This window comes from Crocodylus siamensis, chromosome 7, assembly GCF_052110815.1.
Source record: "Crocodylus siamensis isolate JL-2025a chromosome 7, ASM5211081v1, whole genome shotgun sequence".
Lineage (NCBI taxonomy): Eukaryota > Metazoa > Chordata > Crocodylia > Crocodylidae > Crocodylus > Crocodylus siamensis.
In genome coordinates this window covers 22,313,564-22,340,346 of record NC_143401.1, presented here as the reverse complement: position 1 = coordinate 22,340,346, position 26,783 = coordinate 22,313,564, and the positions used below count along the sequence as shown (strand labels likewise).

Genomic DNA, 26,783 nt, shown 5'->3' with positions numbered 1-26,783 from the left:
GTTTCAACCCCCAAATAAGTAGTACAGCCCCCAAACATGGGGTTCAGCCCCAAACAAGGGGTTCAGCCCCCTAATGGGAGATTCAGCCCCTACACAAGGGGTACGCCCCCTCAATGGGGGCCAAATGGCCCCCTGCAGGAGCTACCACCCCCCTGCCCTGCAAGGCCCACATGCCCCCACAACTACTGCCCCCGACCCCATCCCCCACCAGTTGCTGCAGCCCCCAATGGCTGCCCCACCCCCCACTCCCCCAGACCCCCCAAATGGCTTCCCCACCCATTCTCACCCCCCAACTTTCACCCCCAGGCCCCCATGGCTAACCCCACATCCCCAGGCACCATCACAAAACCCAGAAAAAAAAAACAGAAAAAAAATGGAGAAAAAAAACCTCTGCTTACCTTAGAAGCAAGGGTGGGGGGCTCCAGGGCCTGCTGGCAGAGCCCCCCAGGCAGCACAGGGCAGTGGGTGGGCAGTGGGAGGGGCATCAAGGCCTGGGCTGGGGCCACTGGGGCTATCAGCCTGCCCCGCACTGTGCGGGTGAGACCCCAGTCAGCCACACAGCAGCTCCAACTGCCGTAAGTGCTGGGGGTTTTTTGTTTTGTTTTTTTAAACAATGGGGGGCTAGTAAGGGGGGCTTGGGGGGGATAGGGCCAGCCAGGGCAGGGGTCAGGGACCTCAGGGGGTCTGGTGGGGGGAGTCTCAGGGAGCTAGCAGGGGGAGGGCTGGCCCCAGCAGGAGTCAGAGGGGAGGGGCCAGGCCCAGCAGGGGTCAGGGGGGCTCAGGAGGGTTGGTGGGGGAAGGGGCCAGTCCCAGCAGTGGTTGGAGGGCTTGGGGAGGCTGGTAGGAGGAGGAGCTGGCTGCAGTAGGAGTCCAAGGGGCTGGGGGAGTGGGTGGATCTGTTGGGGGTTCCCCCCATGGTCCCCTCCCCGCTCCTACAGCCCCCCAACTCCATACTCATCAGCACTGGAGCCCTGGTGCTGAAACACATGGCCTGGCCAGCCGCGTGTTTCAGAACCAGGGTGAGGGCCAACCATAGAGACGCTCTGGCAGCCAAAGTGTCTCCATGGATGACCCAACCTCCAGTTGCCTCAGGACATGGTCAGGAACCATGCCCTGCTTTGGTTTTTTAAACTTTGATTTTTTAGAACCCTGGATATCTAATTTTCTCCCTGCGCTGCAAGTTTGCAGCACGGGGAATGGGTTTGGGGCAGGGCAAGAGGCACATGCGCGCTCATCTGGACCCATGAGGTTCAATAAGGACAAGTGCAAAGTCCTGCACTTAGGACAGAACATCCCATGCAGCAGTGCAGGCTGGACACTGACTAGCTAAGCAGCAGCTGTGCAGAAAAAGACCTGGGGGTTACAGTGGCAAATAAGCTGAATATGAGCCAACAGTGTGCCCTTGTTGCCAAGAAGGCTAATGGCATACTAGGTTGCATTAGTACAAGCATTGCCAAAAGATCAAGAAAAGTGATTATTCCCCACTATTCAGCACTGGTGAAGCCACATCTGGAGTACTGTGTCCAGTTTTGGGCCCCTCACTACAGAAAGGATGTGGATAAATAGAAGAGAGCCCAGCAGAGGGCAAGAAAATTGTTTCGGGGGCTCAGGAACAAGGCTTATGAGGAGGGGCTGAGGGAACAGAGCTTATTTAGTCTGCTGAAGTGAAAACTGAGGGGGAATTTTATAGCAACATTCAACTACATGACAGGTGGTTCCAGAGTGGATGCAGCTAAATTGCTCTCAGTGGTGCCAGATCACAGAACAAGGAGCGATGGTCTCAAGTTGAAGCAGGGGAAGTTTAGGTTAGCTATTAGGAAAAACTTTCTCACTAGGAGGGTGGTAAAGCACTGGAATAGGTTACCAAGAGAGGTTGTGAAATCTCCATCCTTGGAGGTTTTTAAGATGCAACTAAGACAAAACCTTGGCTGAGATGATATAGGTGGAGATGGTCCTGCTTTGAGCAGGGGGCTAGACTAAATGACCTCCTGAAGTCCCTTCCAAGCCTCATTTTCTCTGATTCTCTGATTCTATTAGAAGAATCCATGAATGGTAACTGCAGTGAAGACTCAATCTAGGGCTCAAAGGGAACACTCTTTCTCCTGCTGTTCCAGCTTGGGAATGATTCTCTTCTACATTATAACAGTTTTATGCCAGTGAATCTCCCTTGAAATTGAACGAAATTAATATAGTAACAAGGGCAGGAACCTGCTTTATGGCACAGGGATTCAGGGCTTTCTACAGAGGAAAAGAACATAAACACAGTAACTAACTTCAACTGTGTAGAAAGCTGTTATAAGGAAGACAATGATCAGTTGTTTCCCACGTGCACATAGAGTAAGAAAAGAATGAATCAGCTGCATTTAGTGAGTGGTTTGTCACCTGCTTTGTGTATCAGAGACCCTAGCCTGCCTGTATCAAGCAACCAATGAGCTCTTCTGCAGCACATTACCTGCTTTTTTTTCCACAGAGATGCTATGTTGGAACTAACAACATTTTCCAGAAATAGTTACACTGAAAGCAATATGCTCCTGAAAGAAGTTTTGGTTTCAACAAATCAGTACTTTCACTGAAAAATTCCCAAGCATCTTTCATTGCAAATTTGGAGTTTGGTTTTGCACAAGTGTATTTTCACTTGTAGGAGAGAGATCTTCTCCTAATCAGGATTTTTTTTTTGTGCTGCCTTAGTTAGATGCATATAGTCTAAAGCCTGAGAAGTCAACAGAAAAAATCCCAAACCACAAACTGCTTTGACTCAGGCCTTCAGTGACATCGTGTTGTTACTTTGACTTCAATAGTGTGAGTAGACAGAAAATGATGACTTACATTTACAGAAATATTTACTTCCTTGGAAAGTTTCCTAAAAGAATCTTATGCTTTGCTCCCTTCTGTCAATCTTAATGGCATTCACTTTGATGCAGTTAAGAAATAATTAGCTCTTTCCTACTACATAAACTGTTCCCTTGAATAAATACAATAAATTACCATTCATGGAAGAGGGGAGAGTTTACTTTTATTTGACTGCTCAGCAAGCATATTTTTTAGCAGAGTTCCATTTCCTCCTGATTATGACAAAACACGTAAGTGCAAAATAGGATTGCTTAAATGTGGGTGCCCTATTCATGAAGTCCAGGCTCTTCCTCAGCACCAGGGGTCAAGGCATTGAATCATTGGCTCAGCATTCTGCAGGTTACAAACCTTTTATTGCACAGATAAATTTGTGTGTCAGGCCTCTGGTCCTTTTCTTTATCAGTAATACACCTCATGAAAGAGAAATAACAGAATCAAACAAGAGAATCCATGGTCACTGCAGGTCACATATATGGATTTTGGCTTTGCCCCAAAGTAATAATTTTTCTTGGATGCAAATTCATTTAACAATCAGAAAATATTTCCAAGGCCCTTTCCTTTCTCCTCTCTGGAGTTGTTGTTTTTCCACAGCTCTTTGGGAAATATGAGAGTGACAAACTGTCACTCTCACGTGCCTGTGTGTGCATGGATATATGTGTAAGCCTACTATTGCCCCCCTAGTGGATGGGATCAGAATTGTTCAACTATTAGGAGTTTTTGGAAGTTTGGGGGGAGCACACATGACAGGGGGACAGAACCTGAACTATCTCACTGTAAAGCCACAAGTAGCTGTGACTGAAGTTCCCAAACTGTGACAGCTATGATTAAGGATATTCAGCTCCAATAAAGGGAACTGGTTGTTCTGGAGAACTGGGCCAAAACTGCACCCACATTTTTAATAAAAAAAGTTCTAGTTAAAAATTGTAGCAAACATTTTTTATGTCCCAGCCACAACAGTATCACATAAAACCACATAAAGCTGAATTAAGCTTGGGACATACTTCAAATGATTGAATAGAAAGTTGCAGGCCCTCCACACCAGGAATCCTCTGCTAATATTCATTATTCCATCTACCGCAGTAAGTGTTCAAGCAACATACAGCACTGGAAATCCACCTACAAGATGGCCTGAGGCAGGAATAGATTCCTGGTGTTTAACCATAACCACAGTTACAAAGCCATGTGACTATCTTATCGGTGGGCCTCCCAGCTAACCTTGATTCCTGCATTTCTAAATTTTTTTAATGTTTTGCAAATTTAATGTGAGGGGCAAGAATTCTTGCAAGTTCTTTTTTGAACCAACTGTATGGTTGGTATGGACATAAGCAAGCTTTTGGGTATCACAGTACCTTTCCTCAGGCCTCTGAGACAGAAACAGACCCAGCTAAACTAAATAACAGATTAAACAAAATCTTGTTCAGTAGGGTTACAATCATCTATGAAGATCAGGGTTTATTAAGTATCAGGAAAATTATAAAATCCTAAAAACTCATTGTCTCTCAGTCCCTAGTGCTGATAAATTTCTATTCCTCTTGTAAAGGTATTGGGGAGAGTACTAAAACTCTGAGGTCAGACAGGAAGTAGTTTAACACTACCAAAACATTGCAAATGTAGGGATTTTTTAAAATATAGATTTGCAGTTCTGTATGAGAGAATCTCCTACCCGCAGAGCAGATACCAGAGACGGTCTCTCACTCTGAATATGACACGCCTAATGCTAGCCCCTGCCCCAAAAATTAAATAGACAGTACAAAGTATGGAAAGTTATTATCCCCCTGATGCTACCAGGTATCACCTCTGATCTGAAGGAAGCCCAAGTCAAGTCTCCACATCCTATTCAGTGCATTACTTGGAGGCTGAGTGCAAACACGGGTGTTCATTTAGCATCAGCTGTGATTTTATTTTGCTGTGAATGCCAGTGTAGTGAATGATCCTCTACCACAGTGATTCTCAACCAGGGCAGGGTGTTATGGTACCCTGAGGTCCTGTGAGATACATTTCAGGGTGTTAGAGGGGTGAGGCACAATATTAGCACCTACACATAATTCACAAGAAAAGCCCAGAGATTTCTAATAGGTATCCATAGTGTCAAAACTATTCTGATCTGTTGTGTTCATTCTGAGTTCTTCAAAATAGAAGGTTTGTTTTATTACTTTTCCATAATCCAAAAACAAGTGAAAAGTAAGAGCTGACATTTCCTAAGGGGTGCCTTGAGTCTAAAAAGATTAAGAACCCCTGTTCTAGCAAAAGAAGTGAGCAATATCACCCCAACTCTGACCCTGAATAAAACAGGGTGAACCATGAAACAATTTTGCTACATTTTTATCATTATGAAACAGTTAAAGCATAATGGCCTTTGCAGGCTCTGGAAGAAAAGCTGCTCCCCCTACTGAATCAACTCCAAGTGTATGTTTGTCCATGCCCCTTTTTATTCTAGTGTAGGAAAGACCAATTACTTTAGATTGTTTCAGATTGCACTAGCTTCCACTGTACACTGGAAAAAAAAATAAACATCCTAAACCTGGATCAGCGCTTATGATGGTTTTATAATAACCTAACTACTAGCTTAGAAACAGGTTATTTATAAGTCAAACAGCTGTGTCAGGCAGGTTGGTAGAAATATTTTGAATTGAACATTTTCCAGTTGAAAAATGTGGTTTCACTAAAATAAAAAAATTCTGTTGAGAAAGATTAATTTTGGCAGAAATTGCCATCTTAGAATCAAAAGAAAACGTTTCATTTTTGTTCAGGAAGACATGAATGCTGTATCCACCAGACTCACTATGGTGCTTTATGAGAGCTCTAGACCCGGCTTTCGTGCCTTCCATGCTCTCTTATGAGTTTTATTTCTCCACAGGACCATAACTTTTAGGATGGATCATAAATATCTTCCTGTGCCAATTGGGAGGAACAGCTGAGTTTCTCACACAAATGGTAATTCCTTTCTGGTCAGCTCTAAGCCTCAGCTATTCTTTATACCTCATTTCTCTGCTTTCTTGTCTTATATTTCAGTCCAAAGTTATGGTAGACACCTTCCAAAGAACTACTATATACAACCACAGCAGAAACTGAAACAGAAAAAATATATTAGGAATTAAACAGCTCAGACCATTAAATGTACTACTGAAATTATTACTTTGACTCATAGAAGAAGTCCATTTTGAATAAAGTTGCCTTACATTGGCTTTTCTCAGTGGGCGGGTAAGAATAGGATGGAATTCAATGCAGACAAGTGCACGGTACTGCATCTAGGGAGAAGGAACCAGCACCACACCTATTGGCTGGGAAACACCCTTCTTGTCACCTCAGTGGCAGAAAGGGATCTTGGAGTCATTGTTGACTCCAGGATGCACATGAGCCACCAGTATGAGAAAGCGGTCAGTAAGGCCAACCGCACCTTGTCGTGCATCTACAGACACCTCACAAGCAGGTCCAGGGAGGTGATCCCTCCCCCTCTATGCAGCACTAGTCAGGCCGCAGCTGGAGTACTGCATCCAGTTCTGGGCGCTGCACTTCAAGAGGGATGTGGCTAGCATTGAGAAGGTTCAGAAGAGGGCCAACTGCATGGTCAAGCGGGGGAGAAGGGATCTGGTGGCCATTTACAAACTCAGCAGGGGGACCAGAGGGAATTGGGGGAGGCTCTGTTCCCCTGGGCACCACCCAGGATTACTAGGAATAACGGCTACAAATTGTTAGAAAGAAGGTTCAGGATGGACATCAGGAGACATTATTTTACAGTTAGGGCTGCCATGCTCTGAAATGGGCTCCCAAGTGAGGTGGTACTCTCTCCTACCTTGGGGGTCTTCAAGAGGGGGCTGGACAGCCTTTAACTACCTGAAGGGGGGCTACAAAGAGGATGAAGTTAAACTGTTCTCAGTGGTGACAGATGATAGAACAAGGAGCAATGGTCTCAAGGGAAGGTAGGTTGGATATTAGAAAAAACTTTCTGACTAGGAGAATGGTGAAGCACTGGAACAGATTACCTGGAGAGGTGGTAGAATCTCTGTCCTTGAAGGTTTTTTAAGCCTGGCTCAACAAAGCCCTGGCCGGAATTATCTGGTTAGGGATGGTCCTGCTTTGAGGAAGGAGTTAGACTAGATGACATCCTGAGGTCCCTTCCAACCCTAATTTTTGATGATTCCAGATTCTGTGAACTTGAAATGAATTCCAGTACTGAAGAATGCAATAAATTTAATACAGTTTTAAACATTAATTAAGCTAAAAGTTCCTGTAAGATTTATCTTTATACATATCCCTACAGACAGGAAGGGTAAGACAGACAGAAGTATGATTTTTGCCTATAGACACACAGTAGAACAGTGGGTGTGTCAAGAACAGCACCAAGGAATCCAAAATCTTATTTCCTGCTTTTGTTTCTAAGGACCAGGTTGCTCTATTTAACTGCAGTTTTCTACTCAAACTAAGGGGACATGAGAAAATTATTCTGGCTGACTCTACTTATCAGGTTCTGAGTTCTCCAAGGCATTCTTAAAGATTGGCCCATCAGATCTGCATTCCCTGTACTAGTAATTAGAACAGGTTCACTCTTTTAATGGTGACTTAAGCCATGGCTGTGTTTAGTTTGAACAAGGATTTAGCTCTGGCTAAGACAAGCCAAACAGTGATGGTCATGCTATTCTGGATACACATACATTGATTTGCAGGGTAATTTGATGCTAAATGGCTTAACAAGCTGGAAGAAAGAAAGCCATGTTCAGCCATTAGTGTTCTTACAAAAAATAAAAGTAATTGGCAGATACATTCTCTACCTCAGCCAAGGAATGGAGGCCAATCCCACTTGAATGCTAAAGTCTTGAAGATTTAACATCGATTTGAATCTTCTTGGGCAATAAATCTCAGCTCTGTATTTATATAGGAGTTGCACTAACAAAGCTCATTGGGCACTTGTACCTGTGAGGGGGGTTTAGTTCCCCTAAATTGAAACAGTGGGTTTTTAATTTTGTGAGTTTTTGTCACCCACTGTTTCATAGAATCACAGAATCATATCATAGAAGTAGGGTCGGAAGGGACCTTATAGATCTTCAAGTCTGACCCCCTGCCAGGGCAGGAGAAAAAACTGGGCTGAAATGATCCCAGCCAGGTAGGAGCCGGCACCACTTCCCCTGGAAGTTGGTTCCAGATCCTAGCCGCCCTGACTGTGAAGTAGTTCTAACGGATGTCTAATCTAAACCTACTCTCCAACAACTTGTGGCCGTTATTCCTTGTTATGCCAGGGGGCACTAGGGGAAACAAAGTCTCTCCCAAACCCTTCTGGTCCCCCCTAGTGAGTTTATAGACTGTCACCAGGTCCCCCCTCAGCCTTCTCTTGTGAAGGCTGAACAGGTTCAGGTCTTCAATTTAGGAACTTCCATCACAGTGACAAAACAGTGATGGTCCGCCATTAGCTCACTGCCATCCTCCCCACTCCACACCCCCCACCATGGGCAGGCTCTGCCGGGGGGGGGGGGGGGTAAGTGGCAAGGGGCCCGCTTTTTTGGGTTTTTTTCTGGTGGAGCCTCTCTTGTGCCTCTCTCGTGGCTGGGAAGCAAGCTGACACTGGGCCCTTTGCTGTGGGGGGGGCCCCAGTCCTTTCCTCCATGGAGGCAGTGCCCCCCCAGGTGGCACCCACCTGCCAGCAGCCCACCTGGGGGGGCACAGGGGATACTGCCACCATGGAGGTAAGGACCACACCCTACAGCTCAAGGCTCACTGGCAGCTTGCTCCACAGCCATGAGAGAAGTGGGCAGGCTCTGCCAAAAAAAAAAAAATGGGCCCCTCACTGCTTTTCTTTCCCCTCAGTGAAGCCTGCCCATGCAAGCTGTTACTGGGTCATGCAACCCCTGAGTGGTGGGGGAGGCCCACTGCTTCCCTCCATGGCAGCAGCACCTCCCAGGGCTACCCAGGTGGTGTGCTATCTGGGCGGGTGCTGCCCCAGGTCACAGGCAGACAGCACCTGGCCAAACCCACCAGTGGGGCGCTGGGAGCCAGGGCATGTTCAGGGAAGCTCAGGTTTTGTGAGTTTCAAGCAACCCCATGCACCATCCCACCACCTTCTCCAGCTGCCTGGAACCATCCAGGAACAGGCTGGCTTACCCCTCGGGCAATGCAGGAAAGCAGCAGGAGGGTGGCTGGGTGTGCTGGTGGCCGGAGAAGGCAACAGGAACAGCGCTGGAAGCCCACCAAGCCTAAGCTTCCGCAAGCCCACCTGGGCTTGCATCCCTGTGCACTATCCCTGCCGTCTTCTCCGGCCACAAGACATGATGTACATGTACATATTTTTTTTATCCACAAGAGGACAATTTGTCCCAATCAACCTAAAAAACATCAAAGGTGGTCTAAATTGCTATGCTCAAATAAATATTTACATGAAAAAATCATGCACATGTACACAGTTACACCATTAAGTTAGAGAAATGACAATTTCTCATCACTTTTTGTCACGTGCACACAGCCCCACCATAACGTGTACAAGCACCTTTAGAGACTAGAAACTGCCAGCACAAACAGCAGGTAGCTACTGCATCACCCTCCCTGAAGAATAAGGTGGTACTCAGAGTATAAGTATTTAAAGATAGAGCATATGTAAGTGGGTTGCTTAACCTGCTGGCTCCTGCAGGCTGACTTTGCTCCCCAAAGGGCTCTTCAGCTACTGCTTCCAAATAAAAGTCTTTGTATACCAAACTAACAAACAAACCAGCCAAACAAAAATCCCTTGGCTCTGTTCTGGGTGGTGGCTCTGGTCCCAGCACAGTAGCATGGCCTCTTCCTGGTAGAAAATTTGTGTGGGTAATAGTTTGCCTTCTACCTACAAACTGCTTCTTCACCCAGTTAACTTCCCTCTACTCTCTCCTTTGGGATTTTAAGCTTCCAGTGGGACACACCCTGGATATCTAAATGCCTTCAACAGGGCTGCCTGCTGCCTCTTAAAGGGCCATGCCACCCTATTACAGATTAAAATTCTATGCTCACTTACACCCAAAAACTACAGCAAGAGTTCAAATTCAGGCCATGTTAGCCATCTCCTGACAAAGTTCTCTCCAGAGGACACCATGATAATCTGACTTCAAAAGAAAGGACAAGCTTTTATTGTCTGTTGAAATAAGCTAAGTGATTGCTTTAACAAGAGATAAAAATTGTCTCTGAAAAGTAGGATTTACAGGAGTAATGGCAGGTTAAACCTTGGCTTGTTCTTAATGCAGCCCCAAAGGAATCAATGCTGCAGTTTGGAAAAATGATGTTGTATAAAGAGGCATACATGATGCTTTTTTGAGTAACTCTGGGATGATTAAAGATCTTTCACAAAGAAGAGTACCACCAGGGATCTCTAGAGATAGCAGGAGAGCTGTTCATTGGTTTTATTTCTCCATTAATGAAGCTGGTGCTAGGATTCCACTTTGGTAAGGATCTAATAGTTTCAGGGAAAACTTGCTCTCTGAGTACTAGGGCTGGCCTGCAATCAAATCTCCAGCTCTCTACTCCTCCAGACTTCTAGATCTAAACACCCTGGCCAGCATGTATTTCAGTAAAGGGCTAGACAAAGGTCCTAGACCTGAGCAGCCATAATGTTTGGAAAAATCATAGAATCATAGAAGTCGGGTCAGAAGGGACCATGTAGATCTTCAAGTCTGACCCCCCGCCTGGGCGGGAGAAAAAGACTGGACTCAAATGAGTCCAGCCAGGTAGTCATCAAGCCTCTTCTTAAAGACCCCCAGGGTAGGAGCTGTCACGCCTCAATGACCGGTGCACCTTTGACCTGCGAGCCTGGGTTGGCATGACCAGCTTGGAGCGAGGGGGGATTTATGACTGGACAGGTGGGTGTTAACGGCAAGCAGGATGATTTAAAGCGTATTGGTTACACAGAAAGTTTATTTTACTTACATTACTGATGTGATGCAGCGTAGGCAGAGGAGTTGATTTATTTAGTTACAGCATGCAGATATCATGTTACCCAGCATTTACAGGGTGGGTAATAGACTTGATTCCAAGCGATTCACATAAGCCGTTGCAGTCTGCAGATTACCAAGAGCTCTTGATAAGAAAGATAACAACAGCGATAGACGGGCCGGCAAGACGGGGGTACGCCAAAAAGATTTGGAGGCGGAGAGATAATATTTGTGCATAAACTGTTCTTCTTGAGTGTATACACAGTTCTCTGCTTTGGACGGAAGTTCTTTCAAAGTTATACTTGGCCAGGTGACCAATTACTACACGCCAGGCATGAATAATTAATGAGTTGGCACTTGTGTTCTCTTTGTTTGCTCAGGTTTCAGAAAAAAGGGGGGTTATTTTTGCTTGGGTGGTACTGGTCCTGTTTGGTCACAGGAGGGCGAGCATAGTACATTATTTAATTTTACAACTTCACTAAAGTCAGCTAATCTTGTTACTATAGGTACTTTATCTTTCACACTGGGCTGTCAAGGTTAGTTTCTCTCTCGTATGGGAAGCTCAAGTGATTTGAAATGTGGCACAGACAGTGGTGTGTATATGCAGCACTGTTAATACAGAGGGATAGACTACAATTGCAGACTTTGTTGTGTTAGCCTCTGACCTTTTGCCATCGGCATCTGAAATCAAAGACTCTGATCTTTGACAGGAGCCAGCACCACTTCCCTAGGAAGTTGGTTCCAGCTCCTAGCCACCCTAACTGTGAAATAGTTCTTGTGGCTATCCAATCTAAATCTAGTCTCTAATAATTTGTGTCCATTGCTTGTCATGCCAGGGGGCGCTAGGGGAAACAAGGTCTCCCCTAAATCCTTCTGGTCCCCCCTAGTGAGTTTATAGACAGTCACCAGGTCCCCCCTCAGCCTTCTCTTGCGAAGGCTGAACAGGTTTAGGTCCCACAGTCTTTCAATGCAGGGTCTGCCCTGTAGTCCCTGGATCATGCGGGTGGCCCTCCTCTGGACCCTTTCAATGTTGTCCACATCCCTCCTGAAATGGGGCACACAGAACTGGATGCAATACTCCAGCTGTGGCTTGACCAGTGTCGCATGGAGTGGGAGGATCACCTCCCTGGTTCTACTTGAGATGCACCTGTGAATATGGATCCCAGCTTTGGATCTTGGTGCCATCCTCAGATGCCACTAATTGAATTAATAATGTGTTGATAAGTCTAAAAAATTGATTTGCTATAATCTCTGTATGTTCCTCAGTTTGTTCCTGTTCTGGGAGCTGTTCACTGATCATTCATATGAAAAAGGGAATATGGGCCAGATGCAAAGGCAGGTATGATAAGTATAGATGAGAAAGAACAGATGGGCCAGATCGGACTCCTGACTGTGTATCACCTGGCCTGCAGAGCTCCTCACAGATCCTCTGGGAAGCCATGGCCCTGTGCACTACATCAGGCCCTGTTGGGCAGGGGCAAAGGTAGTGCAGGGTCCCCAGAGCCCAATCCTGGCCAGGCAGGAGTGGCGTGGAATCCTGCACTGCCTCCACCTGCCTGGAAACAAGCTCCAGGACCCCCTGAAGCCTCTACCCAGACCACATATACCAGGATCAGGCCCAGGGACTTGTGCCACCCCCTCCTAGACAGGATTGGGCTCCAGCTGAACAAAGGTGGGGCTTGGAGCTCTGTGTGATTGGCCATCACAGGACTGGCTGCGGGGGTCCCCCCAGGAAGTGGGAACAGCTACGAAGGGACACCCCACCCTAAGCAGCAAGATCAGCTGCAGGGACCACCCCCCGGTCAGTGGGACTGGTCACGGGGGGAGGGGCACATGCCCCCCCTGAGTAAGGCAATACCAGTCACCCATGTTCTGAAGCCTTTTGTTTGCATACAGTCTCACTGATGCAATGATTTTTCCCTACTTTATAGTAAAAATTATATTAATAATTGACTGTACAAATTCATTTTTTAAAGCCTGTGTACAAGGTTTCAATGACTATTAACTAGAAGGAAAATTTAAAGAGTCTCTTGTTGACCCTCAGATGGATTCTGAGAACCAAGAATGGCTAAAAGAGCCAGTCCCACCAAAATTAAATTCTCATAAGAATACCTACTTAATAGCAAGTTCAACAACTAAATATAAAAATGATATAAATGACTAAAAGCACAGATTAGGCTTATCAAGCAAATTATTTGAATTTACAATATACCTTTATCTAAAGACATAACAAACTTATCAACATTTGAAAGCAATTTAATCTAAAAATTTCTAGCCCCAGAGCCTTACAAAGCATCTAACAGGTGGTCAGTCTGTTAAGGAAAGTACCTTCTTACCTAGTTTTAAAAACTCAATTCCTAAATAGTGCTAACCAGGTATGCTTGAAAAAGGTAATTCAATAAGAACAATAGTTCAAAACCAAAGAGCAAAAATTCCAAAGTGGACCCAGGTTTTATAGTCTATTGCTTGGCTAAAATATCAAAAAGCTTACTAAATAAGATGAAAACTATAAAAGTGTCCCTAACAGGCGCTGTAATTATATTCATATGCCTATTCTTATGCCTTATATAAGCTATATCTTGCCCAAATTAGCCTTGTCTAGCATCAAACCACTAAGGCTGTTTGCAGACATTAAAAAAACCTGGTGCTTTACTTTAAACTCAGTGCGCTCCTGCACCAAACCCATCACATACCCAGAAGACGCAGCACTGTACTGAGGATTTTTTGGCACTTTTATCTAATAGTTAATTTACTCCATTAGTGGATAAAAGCACCAAAAAGCCCCACTGCAGCACCCATTCTGCACAGATGCTGCAGAGCCCAGTTGGAGTAACATGTTGTTTCTTCCAGTAAAGCACAGGTTTTTTGCGGGGAGGGGAGGTTTACTATCTGCAAGCAGCCTACATGTATTTGAGGTGACTGTGCAACCTTTACCCTAGTTTTTTCCATCCATCTTTCTGAAGTTTTCCAAAATGGTGCACACCTTGTGAAATTCTCCTACCTGATCATTTCCTTTGCCTGTTCTTCTCTTAGCCAAACTATGGTCAAGCAAATACAAGTAACTCCATAGTGTACTAGCCTATCATTAAGGCCTACTATAGTCTACACAGTGGATGCTTCTACACAAGATTCTTTACTGTGCAGTAGACCAAAGTACCAAATTACACTTACTGGGGAGTAATTTGCTCTATTCATGAGTAAATTTGTCACTTGTAAATACACTGTAGAAATTCACTTGCAATTAGTTACTTCACAGTAATGTGTGTAGATGCTGACTGGGAGCAAATTTGCTCCTAGTCAGCCCCACCACTAGGAGGCCAGCCTCAGCTTAGCCCCAAGGCTCCAGGACTGAGAAAGTCTCCAGCTCCAGGGCTGGGGTGGCTTTTTGTCTGCCCTGGTCCCAGGCTCTTAAAAGCCTGTGGGCATGCTGGGGCCCAGGGCCACATGCCACCACTCACAGGCTATGATATGCCCCACACAGAGGCCCCATAACAGCTGTAGCAGTCTGCCCAGGCCCCAGTGCTGGTCCTTGGCATTACTGCGCTGTGCAGCTGCCAGGCCCATACTGTCGCACTGCACTGGGTCCTGCAGGCACCTGTTAGTCTCAGAAGCACAGTGGGACCCCTGCATCAGCCTCTGGCCACCGGGTCCTGTTCCAGCTGACCCCAGGCCCTCTGTAACATTCTACCTGGACCCTGTGGCTGATGCCCAGCATGCCCTCACTGCACACCTGCCTGCCCTGTGCTGTGCTGGTTGTTACAGGCAGTTGGCCAAATCTGCCAGCACTGGGACTGCTGTGTGGAGGACCGGCAAGCCATCAAGGTAGCCATGCTGGCATCCTCCCTGACACCACATGCTGTCTCCCAGAGCCCCAACTGGTCCCAGAAGGAGACTGCAGACCTGATTGTACTGTGGGGTGAGGCTGACACCGTTTGCATGGTCTGGGCGCTCTAATGAGCACATCTACGAGGGGCTGCCAGGCTGCATGTGGGAGTGCAGGCACAATGAGTCAGTGCACCTGTGCCACATGAAGGTCAAGACCATGTGAGAACCATGGGTCATAGTCACCAACCACTGGTTGGCAGCTGCCCACAAGTCCATGCCCTTTATGCAGCAGCTAGACAACATCCTTGCACCCTGGGACCTTGGCCTAAGCCATAACATCTCTTTGAGCATGCTGAACTCAGCTGTGGCCTGGCACCTGCAGTGATGCAACATTGGGAGAGGGCCCCTTGGGCTGCCAGGAACCCATCCTGTCAAGCTCCCCATCCCTGGACTCTGGGAGCTGCCCCCTCCACCGGGCGCTGGGAGCCCAAGCCAGCCAGAGGGGGCCCCTGCTCAGGCAGCTGGGCACTGAACCTGTGAGCCCTAGGGCACTTCTGGGAACCACACATCCTCCCCACCAGCGAGCACTGAGTTGGGACACTGGGCATGCCTACCATGACCACCTGGTAAGCTCCACACTGGGAGAAGGGGCCTCCCCACCCCTGTCTCTGGCCCTAGGCCCACCTACCCCCTGGCAGCCACCCATCACCCAGCAGCAGGGCCCTCAATGGGCCTTGGTTGAGGTGCAGCAGCACCTCCACCACCCAGGAGCCCCTGACCCGGACACCACCCTAGGTCCTCTGCCACCCAGCCCCACCACCTAGGCCTAGCCCCACTGCTTACCCCAGCTCCATGCAGCTGGGGAGCAGGAACTGCCTGCAGCAGAGCCAGAACTGCCTGAGGCATTGCTGGCCCAGCCCACTGGCTGCAGGAGGGGAAGATGGATGGGCTGGCAGAGCAGCCCCTGCCATCATTCCTGGGCAAGCCCCCCACCCACTGACTTTGCTGCAGTGTCCACACCCACAGGAGAGTAGCAAGAGGCCAGGGTGCTGGGTGCCTGTCCCCAGATCTGCCTATAGGATCCCCCACCCCACAGTCCCCCCACCTTGGGAGGGCACACACACCCAGCATACACTGTAAATAGCCTGCATGGGGAAGAGGGTGTTTAATTGGTGATGGGTGGGGTGGATGATGGACGGGCTCTATGGGAAATAGGGGAGGAGGTGGCAGAGGCTGTTGTTAGGGAGGGAGGGGAGATGGGCTCTGTTGTGGGGGAGGGAGGTGGAGGGGTCTCTGTTTCTGTGGAGGGTAATAAAATGTCTTTTGGAGAACCGTAGTGAGCATCATGCTGGGGGTTTATGGTGGGTCAGGAGTCCATGGGCAGCAGTCCCGGTAAGCTACAGTGGAGAGTGCAGCAGGAGGTGATCAGCCAGCGCCTCTCACACCCTGTATCCTGGCCCTCACTGGCAAGTGTTTGGTTCACCCAGGGCCTCAGTGGGAGAGGCCTGCCAGTGTTGCTACCACCACAGTTGGCATACCTGGTGCCAGACATCCTCTGCCCGCTACTCTACCTCCACCCAGGCCTCATGGAAGAGCTCCCCCAGGCCTTGTAGATGTTTTGCAGCATGTAAGCTGCAATGATGACTATGGGGATGTTGGCCTCAGTGACCTCAAGGTGGATGGTGAGGGTGAGCTAGCGTCCCTTCAGCTGGCTGAAGGCACACTCTACCTGGGTGTGGGCCCAGCCCAGGCACCAATTGAAGCATGCCTGGTGGGGGTCCAGCTGGCTGGTGTAGGGCCACATGAGCCAGGGAAGGGAGTGGATAGGCATAGTCCCTGATGAAAAGGAACAGAACCACCACTGTGCACACCTGGAGGTCTGCCCCGCCCCCCTCCCAACCAATCACAAAGTGCCCACTCTCCATCAGGGCTGGCAGGGCAGAGTTGTGGAACACACAGGCATCATGGGCACTGCCCACTCAGCAAGTGCTCACTTTGGTGAAGGCACCATGGTGGTCAGCAGCAGCCTGAAGCATGATGAAGTGGAAGACCCTCTGGCTGTAGTAAAGGAGGTCACCATGGGATGGGCAGGTGACAGGGATGTCAGTCCTGTCCAGGGTATGGGACCCCATCAGCACCACACAGAGCATGGTGTGCCCCAGCATGTCCTGGAGGGTGCCACACACCTCTAGGATGGCCTCTTCAGTGGTCACCTTGCCCACACTGAAGAGGTGGCTGATGTAGTGGAAGCTGGTGAGCATGGTCAACTTGAGCATGGCAATGGCCAGCTGAGTGTTTGTGGGGAGGAGCCACCTCATGGTGGTGTCCTGCCACTCCAGGTGCAGGCAGAGCTGCTTCAGGAGCTCCTTGAAGGTAGCCCAGGTTATCAGAAAGGACTTGAGCCATTGTTTGTCACCCCAGTTAGTCTATACAACATGCAGCCACCAGTCTTAGCTGTCCCAGCAGGACCAGAGGCAGCAGGGCTAGAGGCCCAAGAGGGCCTGGACTGCCCAGGTGGTGGCATCTAAGAGCACATCATCAGTGTCCCTGCCAGAGTCTGGGTGGTAGCACAAAGTCTGGGTGGTAGCACAAGGTCTGGGTGGCAGGGCGTGGCATCAGGAGGCGTGGGATGCCATGGGGAGCCAGGCTAGGTAGGCCATATGGGCCAAGACTGCCTTGGGCTGGGCAGAAGTCCCTACAGCAGGCCAGCAGGGCCAGTATGGTGACCAGACAATTCATTTTTTCCCAAAGGGTCAGTGCTATAAATCTGAGGAAAATACACTGTGTGTTTGTTCTTTGCAAGCTTCTAGGGAGAAATACCCTTCTTCAGGCACACAGAGAGTCTGCTGGTGTTTTGTGTTCTCCTGGATGGAATAGAAGTCAATATGCAAAATTCAGGTCTGTGCAAATACAAATGTGTGGCAGTGAGAATTAGAAACCATGGGAGACAATAGGTGTGAGACAGGTAGGTTGGGAGAGAGAGGAGAGGGGGAGTGTTGACCTGGTGATAGAACGTAGCTGGTAAAATGCACGCTGATTACCTGGGGTTATCAGGTGGCAAGAGGGTTATAATGTGCCATAAATCCAATGTCTATATTTAGTCCATGATTTTTTTGTATTCAATAGATTTATAAAGTGAAGTTTGTAGGCTCATCTATGAAAGGTGTTTTGTAAATTCCCTTTGAGCCTTAGGGTCATTTTGTTTTTTGTGCATTTTTAACTATTGTTTACATCTCAATAGATAATGAAGATAAAATCCTGACTGCAAGCAGAAAGAATCTACCTGACTATACATGCCTGCCCTTCTCTGAACCTTATTTAATCACAACCGAACAATCAGACAAAACTGCCAAAGGCCAGTGACAGGGAAGTCTTGGCTGAAAGGCAACAAACACCCTGATTATGGCATAAAACTAGTTGGACAGCACCACCTTGTGGCCTCTCTCCACAGTTTGCATGACTTCTGTAAAAACCTAGATCTAGTCAGTTGACTTTTTGTCATATGATCCCCCTGTTTATTCTGCTAATGCACCTATTTTGCTAAAGCGGGTTATGGCTGGTCCTAAAACAAGACTGAAAGAGTTGGGAAAAAAGGAAACTTCTTGGGCCTTATGCAGGGACCAACCAGATCTGCAGTCCCTGCAGTGGCAGACCAATGGGGTGGCAGGAGGAGGCCATGGCCCATAGGCACTGGCCTGGGGGCGGGGGGCGCCAGCCAGGCCCTTCAGAGTTATCGGTGTGCCATGTGACTTTAAGTATTGCTACGAGAAGGATGGGGAGGGGAGAGCACAAATGCAAGCGTTGGCCCCCAGGCACCAGAGACCCACGATACATCACTGAGTCCCTGTGCAGGGACTGCTTGCCACTAGGTTCCCTTGGGAACCCATGAGCTACTGGGAAGGAGGATACAGCATGGTGGTGAGTGAAGCTGACAATCTTGCTTCCATCACTGTTTGTGCATTTTGCCTTAGAGAATCTTTTGGGTGCAGACAGTAGGCTTCTTCACATGGTGTTCCACCTGCTTGAAACTCCCTACAGGTGGGGCTGGAGTAAAAGCCTATACTGCATTATTTGGAAAGCCTTCCAGTGGGCATCTTCATTACAGTAGTACTTCATGCAGGAAAGGGAGACATAGCTTAGAATCCTACACAGGAAGGCGTGTGTAGCTGCTTTTGAAAAAAGGAAAATAAAGCCTGGTGAATCAGTGGTACCAAATACTAGGACCTCAGACTTACCTTGCAGAAAAATTAAGCTCTAAAAAAGTGGTGATCAACCTATGGCCCAGGAATGGGCAAACTATGGTCCACGGGCTGGGTCCAGCCTCCACATTGACTGGATCCAGCCCACAGGCAGATACCTTCCAATTGACAGAATCCAGCCCATGGCTGCCTCCACAGTGCTCCACGTGGGGCCAAGCCCTGCCCACTCCTGCACACGGCAGCCCACACTGTGCTCCCATCCATGCCCACCAGCGGCCCTGGCCAACTTGTACAGCTTCCTGGCAGGGCTGCTCCCAGTGCAGCTACAGCCACCTGGGTACTCCTCAACTCCCCCTGCCCCCAGCAGCTTCTCCTCTTCCTGCCCCTGCTGTGCTGCTCCAGGGAGAAAGTAGCACTGGGAAATGGTTGTGGTGGCCATGGAGACATGTGCCGGGCACTACCCACCCAGCTAGGAGAGGGAGAAGCTGCAGCCAGAAGATTTTTGTCCCAGTGTATGGGGCTCCAGCTCTACCTTCCAGCCCAGCCCCTCAACACACAGTCCCCACCCCTGCCCCCACAATATACAAGAGTAAGCCTTTATTTTTAGCTGTTATGCAATCACCTCTCTATACAATACTCAAAAACATATAAATCAGGACAAACATTATTTTTTAAAATAAAATATCATGCTATTGTAGATGTTTGATTTTAGTACAATTTGGGTTTTTTATGTCCAACTTTAAACAATTCACCAAAACTTGCCAAGTGGCCCGCCAGCTGAAATAATTGTCCACCCCTCCTATGGCCTGTAGGGTGGATCTGGCCTCTAAAGCAATTAGATACAGCTCACAGCATGAGGAAAATCTATGAAATCTATGAAGCAGCTCAGCCCAGCACACCCCCTTCGTTACCATGTGCTTTACCACCAGGGATCCAGGTTTTCTGTTTCCCATGTTTTACTCCTTTTTTCCATGAAAGCAGCTCCCACAGGTAAGTATGTATGGGGGTAGTGATTGAGGCCCCTATAGGGAGGGAGGGAGGGAGTTGTGCAGGGCTGGGGTTGAGGCTGCTGCCCAGCTGGAGAGTACATCAGACTGCCCAGCCCCAGCAAGAAGTAGGACAGGGCTGGAGGTAGCTTGCCTGCAGGGTGGGGTGGAGCTGGCTGCCTGCTGCTGCGTGCACTCCTGGGCTGCAGAGGGGACCCATGCCCCTCAAATCTGTGTGTGGGAGTGGGAGTTGGGGCAGGGGCAGGCTGCCCACTACAGACTTGGGCTCCCTGGGGGGGTTCATGAGAAAAGTTGTAATTTTTTATCAGACGATTTATGATTTTTTATCAGGGAAAACCAGGGTGCCTGCTTACCACTGATCCCTACGGCAGCCCCCTGCTCTCTCCTCCCCCTGTCCTCCTTCCCCTCTCCATCCCCCTCCCTTAGGCAGACTCTATTGCCTTGAGGTCGGCTCTCTTCCTCTCTCCATCTCTGGTCCTGCTCCATGACATTGACAGCCACCTCGCTCTCCCCTCTCTCCTTCCCCTCTCCCAAAGGGGAGTATGCCCACAGTACAGCCAGGTCCTGCTCAGCCCATCACTCTAAAAAGCTGAGCACCACTGCTGTCAAATATTCAGCATTCTACAGTCCTCTCTCACTAGTGCACCTTGCCTTATGGGATACCAGCCCTACATGCTCCATTATCAATTTACTCCTGAAATCACATTTCACCTGTTATCCTTCTTACTTCACACTGATCTTGCACACAAAGGTGAAATAACCATAGTGCAAAAGATTCATCTGTTTTCAGATCACCATACCAAATGCAGGCGAAAGTCTCCTCTTACTTGTCTTGACACACCTCCATGGCTTCTGTTGACATGCCCTCTGTTACTAAAATATAATGCAGAATAGTGTCATGACTTACAAATTTAAATACATATCAATTATATATTTGAGAAATGAAATCATCATTGGGAAAAAATTATAGACAATCTTGAGAGCAGGAGGCAGAATCCAGGAGTCCTTTCCAGGAAAGTTCCCTCTCCTTCATGTGCAATTAAGGCACCTGAATCTTACTGTGCAGTAAATTCAGGCACATTACGCTTTGGCCAGGAACACATGTACACATGCTCCCTATTAGGTGCACATTGGCACCCAACAGGAGTAATCAAGTCCAGGGCTGCTCCTGACCTGCTCTGCTCCCCTGCAGTATCAAGGGGGAGCTCCAGGCTTTGATGGCAGCAGCCTGGGTACCTGCCTCAGGCTGGCAGGTTTTTCAGGGAGGGGCCAGCTCAGGCTGGCAGGCGCCTCCAGGGGCAGCCTCAAGCTAGCAGGGAGTTCAGGGGTCCACTTCAACCTGGCAGGGGGCTCAGGAAGGCTACCTCAGGCTGGCAGGGGGCTCCAGGTACAGCCTCAGCCTAGCAGAGGACTTTCTCTCAGGAATCTGTCCTCCTTGCTTAGGGTGTGCAGCTGGAGTTGCCAGGACAGGTGCTGGCCAGGGCTACTTGAGCTGCCAGGTGAGCCCGTGGATGGGAAGTGCACTGGGACCTGGCACCAGAAACCCAAGGGACCCTCCTACACTAAATCCTCCTGGTCACTGGCCAGTGGTGCAGGCTCCTGTCCTGGAACAGAGGTGGTGGGCCTTACCAGGGTCCATCGGGCCCAGGATCCAGTCCAGCTGCTGCATGAAGGGCATGGACCTGTGAGCAGCCCTGGACTAATGATTGTGGCCCCCAACTTGGATAGACTAAGCCCACAGGCTCTTGGCTCTCACACAGCACTGGTGGCCTGAGCACTGGTGGCCATACTCCAATATGCACTCCATCATGACTGTGTATATGTGTGCATTGGCCCAGGTGACCTGGCCAAACTGTTGCTGGATCTCCACATCACCCCAGATTGTGATGAGGTTCATGGTCTTGTGCCTCTCCAGTTTGGCCCCTGGACTGCTGTCTCCAGCATCAGGGAGGTTGACATGGCACCTGCTGCCAGGGGCCTTCGGGGATCAGGCCAGGGCTCTGCATACCAGCATCATCTGGCATGTGCCTACTGGGATGGGGCCCACTGCCTGAAAGGCAGACTGTACCCGTGGGGAGTCCTGGGCAGGAGAGCCAGGGTCCACAGAGCTGCAGGGCCCAGCATGTGCCCACAGTGATTTGGCACAGAGCCCATGGGACAGACAGTGGTGGGGCACAGTGTTCAGGGGACAGGCAGAAGCTGGCATGGGCCCCAGGTATCAGGCCAAGGGTCCATAAGCCAGCTTGAGACAGCCAGCAAACTGTCCCTGCCACGTGGCTTCACAAACTGCCAGGCATGTGGCTCTGCACCAAGCAGGACGCTTGACCCCTGTTGGTGTGGCTGACTGGGCACAGTTTGCACCTGACATCAGCATCTACATGTGCACTACTGAGCATTAATTAATACATCATTTTTCTAGTACCTGCATGCATTGGTACTAGCAAACAGCATGTTAAACTAATTTAATGCGTGCCACATACATGTAGACGGTGACACTTTACTATGCATTAGTTTAGGTTTGGACTAGGGCTGTCAAATGATTTAAAAATTTGATCGAGATTATTTGCATGATTAAAGTCACAATTAATTGCAATTTTAATTACACAGCTGGAAACTCAAAATTATGTGCATAAAAACTCAAATGATGCAAAATTATACAGATACTTTGTATGGTTGGGGTGGGGGTGGGGGTGGGGTATGTGTGGGTATTTGTGAAGGTGTGGGGAGCTATGGGTGTGTGTGTGAGGTTTGGAGGCCTGTGAAGGGGGTTCCCATATGCCCTGGCAGGATGCAGAGTACTGTGAGTCAAGAATAAGGGGCAGCAGCAGGGTTGGGGGGTAAGGGGCACACGCACACACATACACACACACACGGAGGCAGTGGCAGCTGCAGTGGAGTGCAAAGTGCAGCACACAGTGACAGCCATCTCCGCCCCGCACACAGATCCATGGGGCATGTGTCCCCTGGGCCTCCGCCGGGGTATACACAGTGGCAGGAGCACCCCCCCCACCACCACCACCATTCCTGGATGAGAAGCTCAGGCTCTGATCATTCCATCACCCAGCCTAGCCAGGGCCCCATTCAGCCCAGCCCCTGCCCCTGCTTGTGCCCCACTCCCTCCCTCACCGTAGAGGCTTCAATCTGCCACCCTCATACCCCTTCCCCTTCCCCCAGCCTTTTCCCCCCCAAACTTACCTGCTGATGGGGGGAGCACACACTCCGCCTCCCACCAATAATTTTTTCTCCCTCTGCCTATGCTTGCAGCCCACCTCTGCCCCATTCAGAAATGCAGGGGAGCATGTGCCCCTCATGTTTCCCCTGGAGGGGTGCACAGCATTGGGAGCTACGCCCTCCACCCCACACCCCTGGATGAGCTACCCATGGCTCTGTGCCATGACCTGCCCCAGCCCCAGGTCCCCATTCATCCCAGCCCCTGCCCCTGGCCCTGCCCCACTCTCTCCCCATGGGGGCCTTGATCTGCCCCCCTTCCCCTTCCCCTTCCCCCCTCCACACCCCTTCTCCCCCACAGACTTACCTGCTGGGCAGTTCTCTACATACTGCCAGGCTGCATTCCTGGCTGCATGCAGGCTGCAGCTGCTCATCTGTGTCTGTGCCTGTGTGTGCCCCTTCACCCCCTGCTGCAGCAGCCCAGAGCCCACACCCAAGCTGCTCTGCAGTCCTTTGTGCTACCACCGCTGCCCAGCTAGGCGGACTGGAGGTGGTGGTGATGGCAGCAGAGTGGAGTCTGAGCACAGGACCCAAAACCATGTGTGCAATTAAAGCGTTAAAAAAAATTATGGGAACACTGATTAACACAGCATGTTAACCACAATTAATTGACACCCCTAGTTTGGACTTTACCACACATCAGGTGTTCGGCAGTAACTACTTGCATGCACATTCTTACCTTGAGGTAGAGTTCACACAGGTCAGGAGCTGGAATTTCTTTTTGAAGTGAAAGTTCAACATTTTGAAAACCCTTTCATTCTGAAGTTGTACAAACTGCCAAAATCTGGAAATTTTATGTGACTTAGGAAATTATGATAAATTTAGGATCACTGAAGCATTTCATTTTGATTTTTTTCAATTCATTCTGTTATTTTATGCTATATTGAAAGATTAGCTATACATAATGCTGGATGCATACTACTATAATTGTGCCTCCTTGTTTCTTCATACTCCCCAGTCTGTCTCTACCCAACAGGAAACTGGTCATAAGCAGAGTTCCAGGTTCGTTGGAAAGGTCTGTCTAGTTTAGCAACATTCCTGCTAAATCTGATCTGGGATTCTGGAATGTAATGAAATGTGAAACCAAGCGGATTCTTTATGGCTCCTGCTTTGCTGTGAGCATTCCCCACCACTCTCCACCTGATCTCTGGCTGCAGTGAGAAATATGAGAAAAAACAGGAAGGCCTGGTAAGCCACTGCAAGTGCTCAGTAAATCATTGTCAGACAGCTTTACTCCAGAAGTCTGCCAAGGAGAAGAGAAAGAGAGATGGAATTAAATCAAAGGAAAATAGCGTTGACAAATAATCCAATGCAATTAGGAGATAAATCAACTTGTTATTTAATTCAAAAGAGGCGTAGGAGGGAATTTTAGGCATGCAGTGCCATGTATATGTCCTCTAAGTAGAGTCCTTATAGAAAGTTACAGACAAAAGGGTCCAACATCATAGGTTGCTGAAGACAAATCGGAAAACAGTGGTGCTGTGACTTAGAGAGAAGTGACAGTGTGGAAACCCAGGAATTCCAAAGAGCTTGAATAAGGGCAGTGGAAGAGATCAATTTGCACACATGGCAGGAGGTTGGGTTACATGTAATTACTCCTGTGAAAAATGGGTGGTTTACAAGTGTTATGACAGCTGCAGGGTTAAAGATGTCTGTGCTATGAGACAACACAATGCTGAACAGAGAAGGGAAGGAAGGACAGGAACAAATCCTAAATTCTCCTATACAGGCTTACCAGGCAAACACTTTGATCTCAGGCACTTCCCTGGCACAGGGGCCCAAAAAGTAAATGATCTAAGTAGTGCATGGGCACACTCCCTCCCATCCCTTTGCAGCATTGCAGTGGAAATCACAGTGGCTCTGCAGTGCGGAAGAAGGTGGGGTGGCATGGTTGAAACAAAGCCAAATCTGATTATGACACAGGCTTCTCAGTGGTTGTGGTCCCAAATTAGATTACATCAGTTTACTTTCTTAATATCTTTTCACCTTAATGCAAGGGTATCCAACATGTGGTCCACAAGGGGTAGATTCACAGCCCATGGGCTCCTGTGAGGCTCCTGCTTTCCCCATAGCTCCAGCTGCTACTGCCACCAGGGTCTCTATGCCCCCCTTCCCTCCACAAGCTTCTACTTCCTGTCCCCACCCCTGAAGGCAGGGCCGGATGGTAGCCCAGGGCCTAGGGAGCTTTTGGGGCCCAGGGCACATAGTGCAATCGGAGGCACCTATGGGCATGGTGTGGTGTGGTGTGGTGTGGCGTGGCCTGGAATTGCATGGTGGGGCACAGTTACACCAAAACAGAACATGGATGAGGGGCCCATAGCCCAGACTAGTGCAGTTTGTGGCCCCTGGCCACTCAGAAGTTGGACAGCCCTGTCTTAAGGCATCACTAGAAGGTAGAGACAAAGTGTGAGCATTTAACTGTGCATTTCCACACCTTAACATGTCTGCAGATGACAACATTTTGGAATATTTTTAATCCTTATAGTATGCACATGCACTCTCAACCTTAACTCAATTTTAACATCTTTTATCAGGATTTAGGACAGGGAATGGGCAGGAATCCCTATATTTAAGAGGCCTACCATTTTCCCTTGTAAATGCTAATAATAGAAATTAGTCAATGGTATAAGAGACAGTGTATTCATATATCAAAGGTTACCTCTCAGTGGTATAGGACTTAGCTCCAGTTCTCACTAACATTTAGAGGTTTGGGGGCTGCAGTTGGACATCAGTACTTTAAAACTGCCTCTACCACTGATGCCTGAATTATACTGGGTACATATACACTTACATTTGAGCGCTCTGTCCCACCATCACAACACACATACATGTCTGTGCACATGTGCACATACACATACTATAAAATAGTAGGTACTCTTCTATCTGTTCCTAAGCTGCCTGGTTTTGTATCTGCACCAGTGCTGACATCTACTGTTTATTCAGTAGTATTGCTTATTTTTCTCCAACCCTATCCTCTGCATAACCTTTAGAGAGGTTGTATGTTTATCTATGTAAAGGTACCTATATTTACCTATGTTGTATGTTTACTGCACATCATCACAGTAGAAAGTGTGTGGAGGCTTTCAGTGTGACTTTTCGTGGCACAGGATAAAGCAAGCTGTTCCTTTTTGCATTGATTAAAACATGCTGGGTTCTAGTCTGTTTGTATTGATTGATTTGCTACTACGTTTTTGGGTGCTGGTCTGGTGCTCTTTTGTAGGAGCTGGGGCAGGTGAGGATTGGAATTGATAGAAAAATATTTTCTACTCTCTGAGCTCTTAAGGAACCGGTGATTTGAGAGGCTTCTCACCAGCTTAGAAGAGATTTTACACATCTGCATACATGCATATGAACACATGCATGCATGCAGTAACGGCTTAAATAGCATTCTTCTCACCTTGTTGTTCAGTCAATCACCCAGCACAAGAGTTCAGGTAAAACCTGAACTGCAAATGGTTTCATAATGCTGTGTTATTGCAAGCCACTGCTCACTGTGCATTACATATCCCACTCCCCTGCCCAACCACTAGAAAATATGAGCCTGTTTACAGATGCCAGCTACAAAGCCAGGCACTTGTGCTCAAGCTGTATATACAGGCTTTTAACTCAGGCAGCCTCTGATTTCAATCCCTGATGAGCTGGCCAAGATGGCACCCGTGATGCAAATACTAAGGACCAGGGGTGTAGGCAGAAGTGACAATTGTTACCAGATCTGGCCACAGAAGGAAGTTCATAGCTGTGACCAAACACAAGTGCACAGCTGCAGAGAGCTGCAAAAATGGCCAATCAGG

General features: G+C 48.4%; 1 long non-coding RNA gene across 1 annotated transcript; it reads right to left on the bottom strand.

Annotated features, from left to right (window-relative positions):
- Positions 1-682: 682 nt before the first annotated feature.
- Positions 683-23,941, bottom strand: LOC149859593 (uncharacterized). Its single transcript, XR_016443609.1, has 3 exons — positions 23,672-23,941; positions 20,565-20,637; positions 683-3,261 (listed from the first exon to the last, which is right to left on the bottom strand). It is a non-coding gene; the product is annotated as an uncharacterized LOC149859593 (long non-coding RNA).
- Positions 23,942-26,783: the final 2,842 nt, after the last annotated feature.